General features: G+C 42.5%; 2 pseudogenes across 2 annotated transcripts; both read left to right on the top strand.

Annotated features, from left to right (window-relative positions):
• Positions 1-513: 513 nt before the first annotated feature.
• On the top strand, positions 514-1059 carry LOC109943729 (RNA recognition motif superfamily protein pseudogene; annotated as a pseudogene). Its single transcript, NR_163572.1, has 3 exons — positions 514-602; positions 683-756; positions 857-1059. The product of NR_163572.1 is annotated as an RNA recognition motif superfamily protein pseudogene (transcript).
• A 438-nt stretch (positions 1060-1497) lies between these two features.
• Positions 1498-1936, top strand: LOC103643206 (ubiquitin carboxyl-terminal hydrolase pseudogene; annotated as a pseudogene). Its single transcript, NR_163493.1, has 3 exons — positions 1498-1581; positions 1678-1770; positions 1860-1936. The product of NR_163493.1 is annotated as a ubiquitin carboxyl-terminal hydrolase pseudogene (transcript).
• The last annotated feature ends 9020 nt before the right edge of the window (positions 1937-10956 follow it).

Here is a 10956-nt window from a genome sequence, read left to right as displayed (position 1 = left end):
ATGCGCGCAGGGGGAGGCCGCAGCTTGAGTTGAGGCAGGCAGGCGCGGTTGTTTGCGGCATGCACGGAGCTCATGTTGGCACCTTCGCGGCGTTTGTTGACGGATTGCTCGGGGCCGCGCGTTGGGTATTGACCTCGGGGCGGACTGATTGCGGAGGGGTTTGCGGCGGTCGTGGCTTTCGCTGAGAGGTCACGGCGGGGTTTGTGGTGGGCGGATTGCGGCGGGGCGGGCGGGCGGATTGTGGCTTTCGCGGAGCGGTCGCGGCAGGGTTTGTGGCGGGCGGGCGGGCGGATCGCGGCGGTCTGCTATTTATCTAATGATAGTGGGAAGGCTTAGCTAATAGTATGATTTGTGTACGGGGAGCCCATTGCCGAATAGATTCAATGGTTTGTTTACTTTTATTATCAAATATTGTGTCAATCACTGTGTGTTGTGCCCTGTGCTGCATTTTTTTACATGTGCCATGAATTGTTATGCATTTCCTAAAACAGCCTCCCCTTTACCTCCTACGTATGATCTCTTTATTATTTTCCTTTCAGGTTTTCTCGGCTTTTGGGTATGTTCATAAAATAGCCACCTTTGAAAAGGCTGTAGGTTTTCAGGTCAGGTTAAAGTTACTTGCTTCAGATACTTAGTAATTTTGAAATGAACATCAAGAGCCTTATCTTATTCTTTCTGGCAGGCATTGATCCAGTACACTGATGCGGCTACTGCTTCAGCTGCTAGAGAATCCTTAGATGGAAGGAGCATCCCAAGGTGACATTGTGTGGCCTTCCCTTTGTCATCCATTCTTGTTGTTTGTTGTACTTTCTTATGCTTGTTATAAATTGAATTTTCCTTTGGACCTTTATCGTAGTTACTTGCTTCCGGAGCATGTAACATCCTGCTGCCTACGAATTTCTTTTTCTGCACATAAGGATTTGAACATCAAGTTTCAGTCAAACCGTAGCAGGTAATGCCCATAATTTGTTTTCATGGAGTTATTCATTATTATTTCTGATGTAAGATCCATCCTTTTGTCCCATGTTCTCTTAAGTTTGATCATTCACTACTTTATGGTGTTCTTGGATAGAAGTGCTTGGAAATAACCTATCCACGTGCCCAAACCGTGATTAGGCCTTTTTTCTTTTTAGTGCTCTCAAAAGCTTTTCCCCCTCCGCTTTGTTTGTCTTTCTCTTTTTGGTGACTTCTTGTTGGTTTTCAACTCCAGCCTACCCCAACCTGTTTTGGGGTTATGTTGATGTTGGTGTTGTCATTTAAGCATCTCTATCTATCCCAGTCCCCACTTACGTGGGAGCCTCTTGCACTGGGTCTGCCCTTTTTATCTATTCCAATAACTAATTATTGTGGAGTAACCATTTGATTTGTTTTTCAACTTCATTCTTCATTGTCTGATTTAAATTAAACTTAAATGGGTATGTTGGTTACTAATGTTTTATTTCATTATTCTTTACCATAGTTTCCTCTTATAATGGATAATATCTGATGTTATGTTTCTTTCACCAGTGGAAATTTGCTCATGTTACATTCAGTATGCCAGAATACCTCCAAGATTCAGATATTGTAATGAACAGATTCCATGTGAGATACGTTTTCCTTTTGGCGAAAGAATCCTTTCGCAAGAACATTCATTGTAACATTGAAGTATTGTATAAGCTTTTCCTGGTATTGTTTTAGAAACAGAGACATGTTTATGGAGGTTGGGAACAACACCTTGGATTGGAGCATACAGCCACTACCCCAAAAAGGTCCTACTTAGGCAACAACCAGGTATCATGCTTAAGAATGCTCACATTAAAAGACTTTACTGTTGCATAAAAGTTGAACATATTCTGATTCTGATACTAGAGCAATTACAGAACCGCCATTCTTTTGAGAAGCCTGTGAGGATTTACAACTAAAGCTGGGAATACTTTTTACATGTGATGAATGGTGAGTAACCTCCTTGTTAATTGAAAATGGATGGTTAGTATTAGGATCATCTTTTTTTAATGTCCTGAAGTATGTCTGAACTAAAGCCAGGAATGCTTTCAAACTGCAGATGAACATGATATGAAGGCAGCCTTGTTCCAAAAGCAGTCTTTTGGTGATGTACATGGAGCTTTTGCATAGAGTAGTTTATGTGTCAGTTATCTCAAGAATTTTCATCTGGTGGATGTACAGGGTTCGTATAGCAACATTTCCTTGTAGAAAGTTGAAGTTGTATATCGAGAGTGGATTTACCTGTGTTTATCATTTCGACCCCAAGCCTCTGGGAAGCTGTGAACCATAGCCTCATGAAATATGACTGTTGTTGATTTAGTGTTTGTGTTTTTGTTGTTTGTCATTATTGTGCACTCGCTTTTAATATAACACATATTTTGTATATATAAGTTACCGTGGTATTATATGTCTCCGTTGCAACGCACGGGCACTCACCTAGTAGAATATTAATTATAAAAAAGTTAGTTAATACTGCTAGTATATACTTATAAGTGAGCTAAGCCCATGCATTATTGGCATCAGGCGGCAGTAGGTGGCAGGTGGCGGCCGGAGGGGCGGAGCAGCCGGCGTTTGGCCTGGCCTCTCCGTCTCTTCCTCTACCTACGACCTTTCCTCGCTTGGCGTTTCGTCCCAGCAGCGCACAGTGCGGCAGGGCAGCGCTGCGCTGCAGTAGCCGCGGTTAAAACGGACGGACAGCCGCTTGCTAGCCACAGGCAGAGATGCAGATGCTGCGGCTGTGCTGTGTCCGCGCGCTGCGGCCACCACATCACTGTTGCGCTGTACGTATGTTGTTCACGAGGCAATGCCATTGGCAGGTCAGGACTACCGGCTACAGTGCGTATCAGGACTCAGAACCAGGAACCGATCGAGCGAGCGAGCACAGCAACAGCAGGCGCGCCGATGCACCACGTAGCTGGCGGCCGTAGCGTGTCCATCAGCTGCATCCATGCATGCATGTGGTGCCTGATCGAGCCGTCGTCGTCGTCTCATATGAGCTAGCTAGCTAGGGCCGGCCGGCGAGAGATCAGTCAGCAGGCCAGCAGACCTTGGTTGACGGCTACCGCGCGGACGCATGCGGGCGCGTGCCCTCGATCGTCGTCTCACTCATCTCGTGGATGTTTGCTGTCGCATGCTTGCTCCCCTCGCCTCTCCTCTCCCATTGATTTGATCCTCCCCTCTCTCCAATAATTTCCAGGGCGGCCGCGGCGGGATCGGAGCGCCTCGCGCGCCAGAGCATGCACACGCCGGTACATTCCCACGTCTTGTCGTCCGTCCGGCCCCGCCGGCCACGGCCTCGGAGTCCGGGCGCTCCACTGTAGCGGCGCCAGCCTAGCTAGGCTAGCAGATGGATGGATCGATTGATAGATGGATGCCTCACGGGCCCGTACTCCCATGCGCAGAGCCGCAGACTGCGCAAGTGCAGGAGACGCTGCCATGCATGGGTCACTCGCGCGCTGCTGCTGGGGTTGACATGTCGGGAACGCAGAGAGGTCAGCTAGCTAGGCCTCCCCAAGCCGGAACAACAGCTCTCTCTGGTGTAGCAGGGGAGATGACCATGCAGGCCTGTCGTACCGCAAACACTAGTAGTAGTAGGTGCCCAGGCCCCCAGGGGCAGGGACGGCGACTTTCATCGTTCCTTCATCGTCCTCGGTTCGTGATAAGCTAGCTGCATTATATTTATAGACGAGGAATCCAAATTGCTATGGACAAGGTTTGTGTGAAATACTAATAATAATTATGACCCATTTGGTTTGAGGGACTACTCCATTTTAGTCTCATTTAGTCTCTAAATTGTCAAACGGTGTGTCAAACGGTGCGACTAAAACAGAGACTAAACGGTTTTAGTCTCTAGTCCCTAAAGGGGTAACTAAAATAGACTAAACAATATTAATTTCACTTTTTGCCTCTCCTTTATTTCAGTTGTACTAATGGCGAAAAATACTAAGAGATATTTTGGTCCTCTTATAATTCTTTTAATGCGTTCGAAATACTTTTAGTCCTTAGAACCAAACAGGGTACGGACTAAACTTTAATCCCATAACTAAACTTTAGTCCCTAAACTAAAGGAACCAAACGGCCTCTTATAGTTTAAAAGAAGTTCATTATTGTAAATACATATTAATCTAATGAGACCTATTACTCCCTCGGTCCCAATATATTGGTCGTTTTAGTTTTTTTTTGTCAATATTAAAATGGATGGCAGTAAATCTAGACACATATATAAAACAAATACATCAAATATTGCATGAATTCATTAACTCCCTAAAACGAATAATATTTTAGATCGGAGGGAGTACATATTATGAATTTTAATATCTCTTATATATTTTTACTCAAAGTTAAAAATATTTAGCTTCTTCAAAAGTAAAAAAATAACACTTTTCTAGAAGAGAAGGTGCGTGGGGGCAACATTTAAGAAAGGTTGTACCTCTAGATATTGATAATGCAACTCTGAGGATCACTTCAACAAAAGAAAATTCAAAGTAGGGTCGAGGGAATGCTAGCATTGTCCTCTGGAGACCCCACACCAAAGGAGAGCAATGTTCAACTCCACCTAGGTCAAGAGCCATCAAGATTGAAGAAAAAAGTTGTGGGGCCTTCCCAATATCTGGGCTCTCTCAACCCTCAATGCCTTCTAGAAAGGGGCTAGATCCTCAAGCTCTCGTGACCTTTAGAGTTCTTCAGGTCAGGGAACAAACTCCTCGCTCGTCAATGTTTAGAGCCCCTACATGCTAAGGCCAATAACCTAACGTTCCATGCACCATGGGGCAAAACTGCCTTAAAATTAGAAGCCCTTTGGGTAGGACAGCCCAAGGCAAAATCACCTTTGAGGGAAGATAGCCCCATGGAGTACAGTCAAGTATGACCCTGGTACCATGTGTGCACTACTCAGGATGACCACATGGCACGAGGCAGTCAAGATATAGCTTTTTCATCATAATAAGTGTGATGTGCGATGGTGTGGTCAAGGAAGTACATTGTGACCATGATAAAGGCAACATGTGTACCATGACCACTATGTCGTGCATACCGTCGTTTCTGTGGTCATGGCTTAACATACAGGCGTACATGTAAGCATTATAAAGTACATGTAGTTATACCTTTTATCAACTACATGTGGCCTTTAGTACCTACCACTTTGTTGGGATGTACATGCCACTATAACAAGATGTGCTTAACATTGTGGCATGACTAGGGTGTGTCCCGCATATGACTCTACTTCTATGACAACAAAGGAGTAGTTGAGCTTCTGTTGGGTAGATCCCACTGTCTAGCAAGCATGTAATTTTCTCTCCCGTGCTATAAAATGAAGGGGTAGAGAAACATAAAAGGAGAACCTTTTTGGAGGATTTCCCCAAATAAAAAGAAAATTTAGAAAAACTAAGAGTTCATTATGGTGAAGGTGAACTAGAAACCATGAAGCATATAACTCTCACCAAAACCAAAAAAAGGAAGAGCTAATCGGTCATGGGGCTTAGGGAATATCGATATGAGCATGTAATCATGTTTATCTATGCATTCATAGAGCACATGTTGCTTGTTACAAGTGCACACCCTATGGTTCCTCTAGTCCGGTAGTTTGCACCTACACCATTGACGACCTTGTAACTCTTGCCCTTCAATCAACTAGACATTAGAGTCTTGGTTTATGTACCTTTCATTTGACTTCTCCCCTATAATTTACTTAGTTGCTCACTACTATAGGAGCAGGGAAACCATTGGGTATAGTATCAGCGAACTAAACAACCACCATACAAACTATGCCTAGTTAAACCACCCTATTGGTCTTAGTCACCAAGAGCTTATCTGCTACCTTTAGTGAGATCAGTGGATACCCTACACTATCACTACCTATGCTAGTTGATCCAACATTACCCATTGAGAGACTCCATTATTTAGTTACCTCGTCAAAGCAGGCACCTCCTATGAGTAAGTCACCTATAGTGCTAATCACGCCTACCTTAATGCATATAGAGCCAGCAATAGTGGCAACCTCAGATACTCTGAGTTAGTCCACAACACTTGAGGGAACCACTATATCGACTTAGTCCACTGCTTTAGCTCTAATAGTTTCCACAAAGACATAGACTAAGAAATTGCAGATAGTTTTGATTTAGATGATACTTCATACATCCAACAGTTTGAGCTCGCTTCTCAAACATCCTCCATTGACCCATTTGTGTCCTCCCCATCAATTGACCCTTAGGTTTTGGTCCTTGATGACAAAGGGGGAGGATGAGGAGAGGGATAGATAGGGGGAGTATGAGATACACTTTGGTTTTACTTGTTATTCTCTCTATGTGTGTAGCTTTTATATCCACTTCTTTTTAGATACTCATGCATTGTATGATACATTTATGTTACATCATATGTATGATATGTTTTTGTTGGTGTGGCATGTCTTATTTGCTATTCATATTATATAACATGTCATATATGATTATTTATGACTATTCACTTCATACCCATTAGAAACAAGCTTATTTCTTCATGTATATGATCGTAATGTTACTATTACATTATACATGACCATGAACTTTGGTCATTTGAACTTAATTGAAATAGTGTTGTCATAAATCACTAAAAAGAGGGAGATTGAAAGCATGTAGGTCATTTATGTTTTTAGTGATTAATAGTAACACAAGATTATTATGACTAACATGTGTTTGTAGAGGCAAATTAAGGTTAGTTCATAATGATGAAGATTGTTTGGGCAATCTATGATTTTCATACGCTTGATTATAGATTTCATTTCAATTTTCAAAGGATAGAAGACAAGGTTAATGATGGACTAGTTCTATGCATCGTTTGGAGTAGAGAGACACTTGAAACGGTTTAGGACTTTGTTTTTCCTTTTACGTAGTACAAAGAAGGGTATGAACAAGTAGCTTGACCTTGATATGTCTAATGAGTTTATGATTATTACTCTTTGTGGTCAGCAACATCTATATAGCTTTGGTGGCGATCGAGAGATCACTTGGAGAGCCTACGACTGACATGACTTGAGACTTGTACACCATGTTAGAGCGACAAAGAACCAGATTGTGGAGAGCACTTAGTCTTGTTGACAAGGGACACCTTTATGCATGTGCTTCAACAAGGATTAGTGTGAAGTGGCGACTCTCTAAGACCTTGGTAAAATATCGACAAGTCTTCTAATCCTTGCTTTACTATACACATTTACATTTGAGCAATTTACTCCGAGGATTTACCTTCTTAGAATTGCCATGATGATATAGGGTTGAAAACAAGGGTTCAAAACTCGGATACATATTATACACTCTAGTGATGTTAGTCTTACAATAAGGATGCAATTTACACATTTTTTTATAGAAGCCTAATTCAAAATCTCTTAGGCACCATGATCCTTTCAGTCTATAACTCACACTATAACCAAACAGGAAGGGAGAGCTAGGAGGTTAGAGTGCTTCGTTGATATCTAATCTTATAATCTACTTCACTTTTGTATTCATTAATCCATCATGCTCAAAGAGGATTTAGGGTATTATGTGTTTTGTGACTCTGAGTCTCTATAAACTGTCTGTACCCTCGTAAATAGGTTGTATCCAAAATCAGAATCATCCGGTCTTTGTCTCTCCTATTTAAAAAAATTCTCTTTTTTGGGTACCTACGTTACATTGGTATCATAGCGCGACCTGTTGGGGACTTGTTCTCAAATGCTAAGAGTTAAGAACAAGGCAACATAAAACATGTTAAATATTAAAGTCCTTCGTCCTTAAAGACATTATACCCTTTCAGATATAATGAATTCTGGACGGAGGTTACAAAAGAAAGGACCTTCGTGAGTTCGATAAATGCTGAAGAAGAATACATATATGAAATGCGAATAATACTATAGATATTATCATCAACTTATTTCTATTTAACAAATTCATAATAACAAATTATAAATGTACTTTTGAATTGATGAAAAGTAAAGGTACAGACGTGATGCAAAAAGCGAATGCCAAATCAGCGTGAACAGTACGGGAGTACTGTTCACCTATTTATAGGCACGGGACGCAGCCCGTGTAAAATTACATTGATGCCCTTTACATTTATCAGTAACTCTATAGTTACTCTTCAGGGTCTAGTTTGGCTTTTCATCTTTAAGTCGGTTCCCCTTTTCTGTCGTCATGCCGAAGCTTATCTGCGCATAGCTTCGTTATGATCTTATCCTTCGTCACAATCGCCTTTCGTCCCACTCAAGCTTCGTCTTGACCATACCCGATTCCGAAGATACCTGTTCACACATTTCACTTGGAAAACATTGTCAAATCATGTTTTTGAGGACCTTCGGAAGCCGAAGGCCCCCAACAGTAGCCCCTCGCAATATTAATTTGTTGGAACGATGAATTCATATTGCGACATGGACGAAGGCTTTAAGCCGAAGGTCCGAAAAAACACCTTCCCTTTGCTAGAATAGCAACAATCTTTGACAAGCGGGACCCTCCAGTTTTCGACGCACTAGGTGTATAAATAAGAGCTCACCACGAGTTTATTTAGCACGCTCTCTTGCCATCTGCTTTTACTCACCCAACTTTTAGCCTGCGCGCAACAATACTTGCTTGGCTTTTTAAATTTTTAAGCTTCGGTTTCGAGAGCACTTTCTCAACGTTTGCAAAGATGTCTGAAGATAAGAAAGCTGTTGGTGATTCGAAGCTAAGTCTTTCTGAGGAGATGCATCTGGGCTTTCTTCAATCAATGTCGAAGACTAATACAGAGAAGATTACTAGGGAGATTTTGGAGGGTTTATCTGAAGATACTGGTGACAGTGACAATTATGATGTGGATAGTGGTGGTGAAGACTCCGAAGATCGACCTTGGCGACCAAGCCATGCGGTTTTTGGTAAATCCAGTATTAAAGAAAATCATCTTGTCAATATGAGGGGCAGATACTTTCGGGACTTATCCGTTGTGAGGGCTGACGAAGGAGAGAAGACTTGTCCGACTCCTGAGGAAAATGAAGTCGTGGTATTTCGAAGCTTCCTGAAGGCTGGACTACGATTTCCCTTGAGCAGTTTTGTTGTGGAAATATTGAAGATATTTGAAATCTACCTTCACCAACTTACCCCCGAAGCAATCATAAGGATGAGCATCTTTGTGTGGGCCGTGAGGAGCCAAGGTTTGGAACCTAATGCAAAAAGTTTCTGCAACATACATGAGCTATTGTATGAGACAAAACCCTGGGGTAAAGAGCAGTATCACAACAATTTTGGCTGCTACAGCTTCGGCGCCCGGTCTGGGTCAAGCTGCCCCGTGCCAACCTTTCGAAAGAGGTGGCCCGACGACTAGATAACAGAATGGTTTTACGTGAAGAATGACTTGAAATCATGGGAAGATATTAAAAGTATCATTATGCACCCCATCTGGCAATGCTTCGGCCTTCGAAGACCGAAGGTGGAAATGAATGAAGCAGCCGAAGAATGCCAGAGAGCCTTCAGTGTTGTTTGCTCTTTTATTGGGACAAGGGATTTGGTCCAAGAACACATTGCCTTCAGAGTATGGCCACTTGTGGAAAAATGGGAAATGCCGAAGGAGACCATTAAAGAAACTGACGAAGGTGGACTAGTCAGGCTGAAATACACATTCAAATATGGAGATAAATTCGTTGAGCCAGATGATGACTGGTTGAAAAGTATTGAGGCCATCAGTGATGAATTGCTTGGTGTATACTCAAAGACCGAAGATACTGCATTATCAGTGGCCTTCGGAGGCTGAAAGAAGAAGAGGCTCAATCGAGTGTTTGATGCAATTGGGTTTGTTTACCCCGACTACCGTTATCCAGCGTGGGGTCAAAAAAGAAAGAATACATCTTCTGCGAAGGAAACAACTTCAGCCGTTCCTAGCGAGCCGGCGCCGAAGAGGAAAAGGGTAAAGGTTCTCACACACCGGCCACGTTATATTGAACTGGCCACAGTGCCTGAGTTTGTTGGTGAGACCTCTTCGGTTACCGAAGCTAAAGAACCAATTCCGCCGCCAAAAATCGAAGGACTGGCCGAAGTGCCAGCGACAGAAAAGATAGAAGAATCGAGGACTGAAGAAACAAAAACGTCAAAAGTTTTAAGTCCTTCAGCAAAAATTGAGGCAATAAAAAGCCAAAAGGGTCCAGCAGTGACCCCGAAAAGAAAAAAGGATGGTTAATGTGCTAGATGTTTTGGAGACAATTAAGTCTTCAAGCGCAACTCCGAAGCAAACTGTTGAAACTTCTGAAGTGCATACTGAAGCCTTTGTTGCCGAAGCTTCAAAGCAACAATCTGAAACTGAAGCTGGGCCCTCAGAGCCCACCAAGGTAAAACCCTTGGAAGTCGAAGAAATAAAAATGGCAGAGCCAACTTTGGTTGAAGAAACTGAGACATCCTCCAAAGCTTTGGTTGAAGCATCCTCCAAAGTCCTCGATTATATTGTACGACATGCTTCAGGGAAAATATTATCTGAAGAAGAGATTTTTGAAGCTAATCACTATGCCCGAGAATTGAAGTATCCAAAGGGGGCCTTAGTATTCAATGGCACAGACGAAGATGACTTCTTATACTGCCTCCCAGACAACAAAGAATTATCTGTCTGCCGGGAGATGGCTAGGAGTATGGGGTTCCCGAAGCTTGAAGCTGGCCTCTGCGCTATGACAAAGGATGATCTTGCAGATAGCCTTGCATATAATAGTCTGAAGGTATGAAAATTGTATATTTGGAAATCTATATTTTTAAATTATTTTTTATTGTTATACTAATTCTTTTCATATAGGGTTTAATACTTAGCAACGCTTTGAGAGCGCAAAAGAATGCTGAAGACGAGAGCTATAATATTGCTTTCAACAACCTACGGGCAGAGGTTATTAAGCTGAGCAACGAAGCTTTGGAAAAAGATAAAATTCTACTCACATTGGTGGATAAGATAAAGGAAGACGAAGCTACTTCTAAAGCTCAAGCTGAGGCTCAAAAGCGCGAAATCGAGGATCTTCGGAAACAGCTA

This window comes from Zea mays, chromosome 1 (assembly GCF_902167145.1).
Source record: "Zea mays cultivar B73 chromosome 1, Zm-B73-REFERENCE-NAM-5.0, whole genome shotgun sequence".
NCBI classification, from domain to species: Eukaryota; Viridiplantae; Streptophyta; class Magnoliopsida; order Poales; family Poaceae; genus Zea; species Zea mays.
The sequence above is the reverse complement of the archived record's forward strand: the minus strand, read 5'-3'. Positions and strand labels throughout refer to the sequence as shown.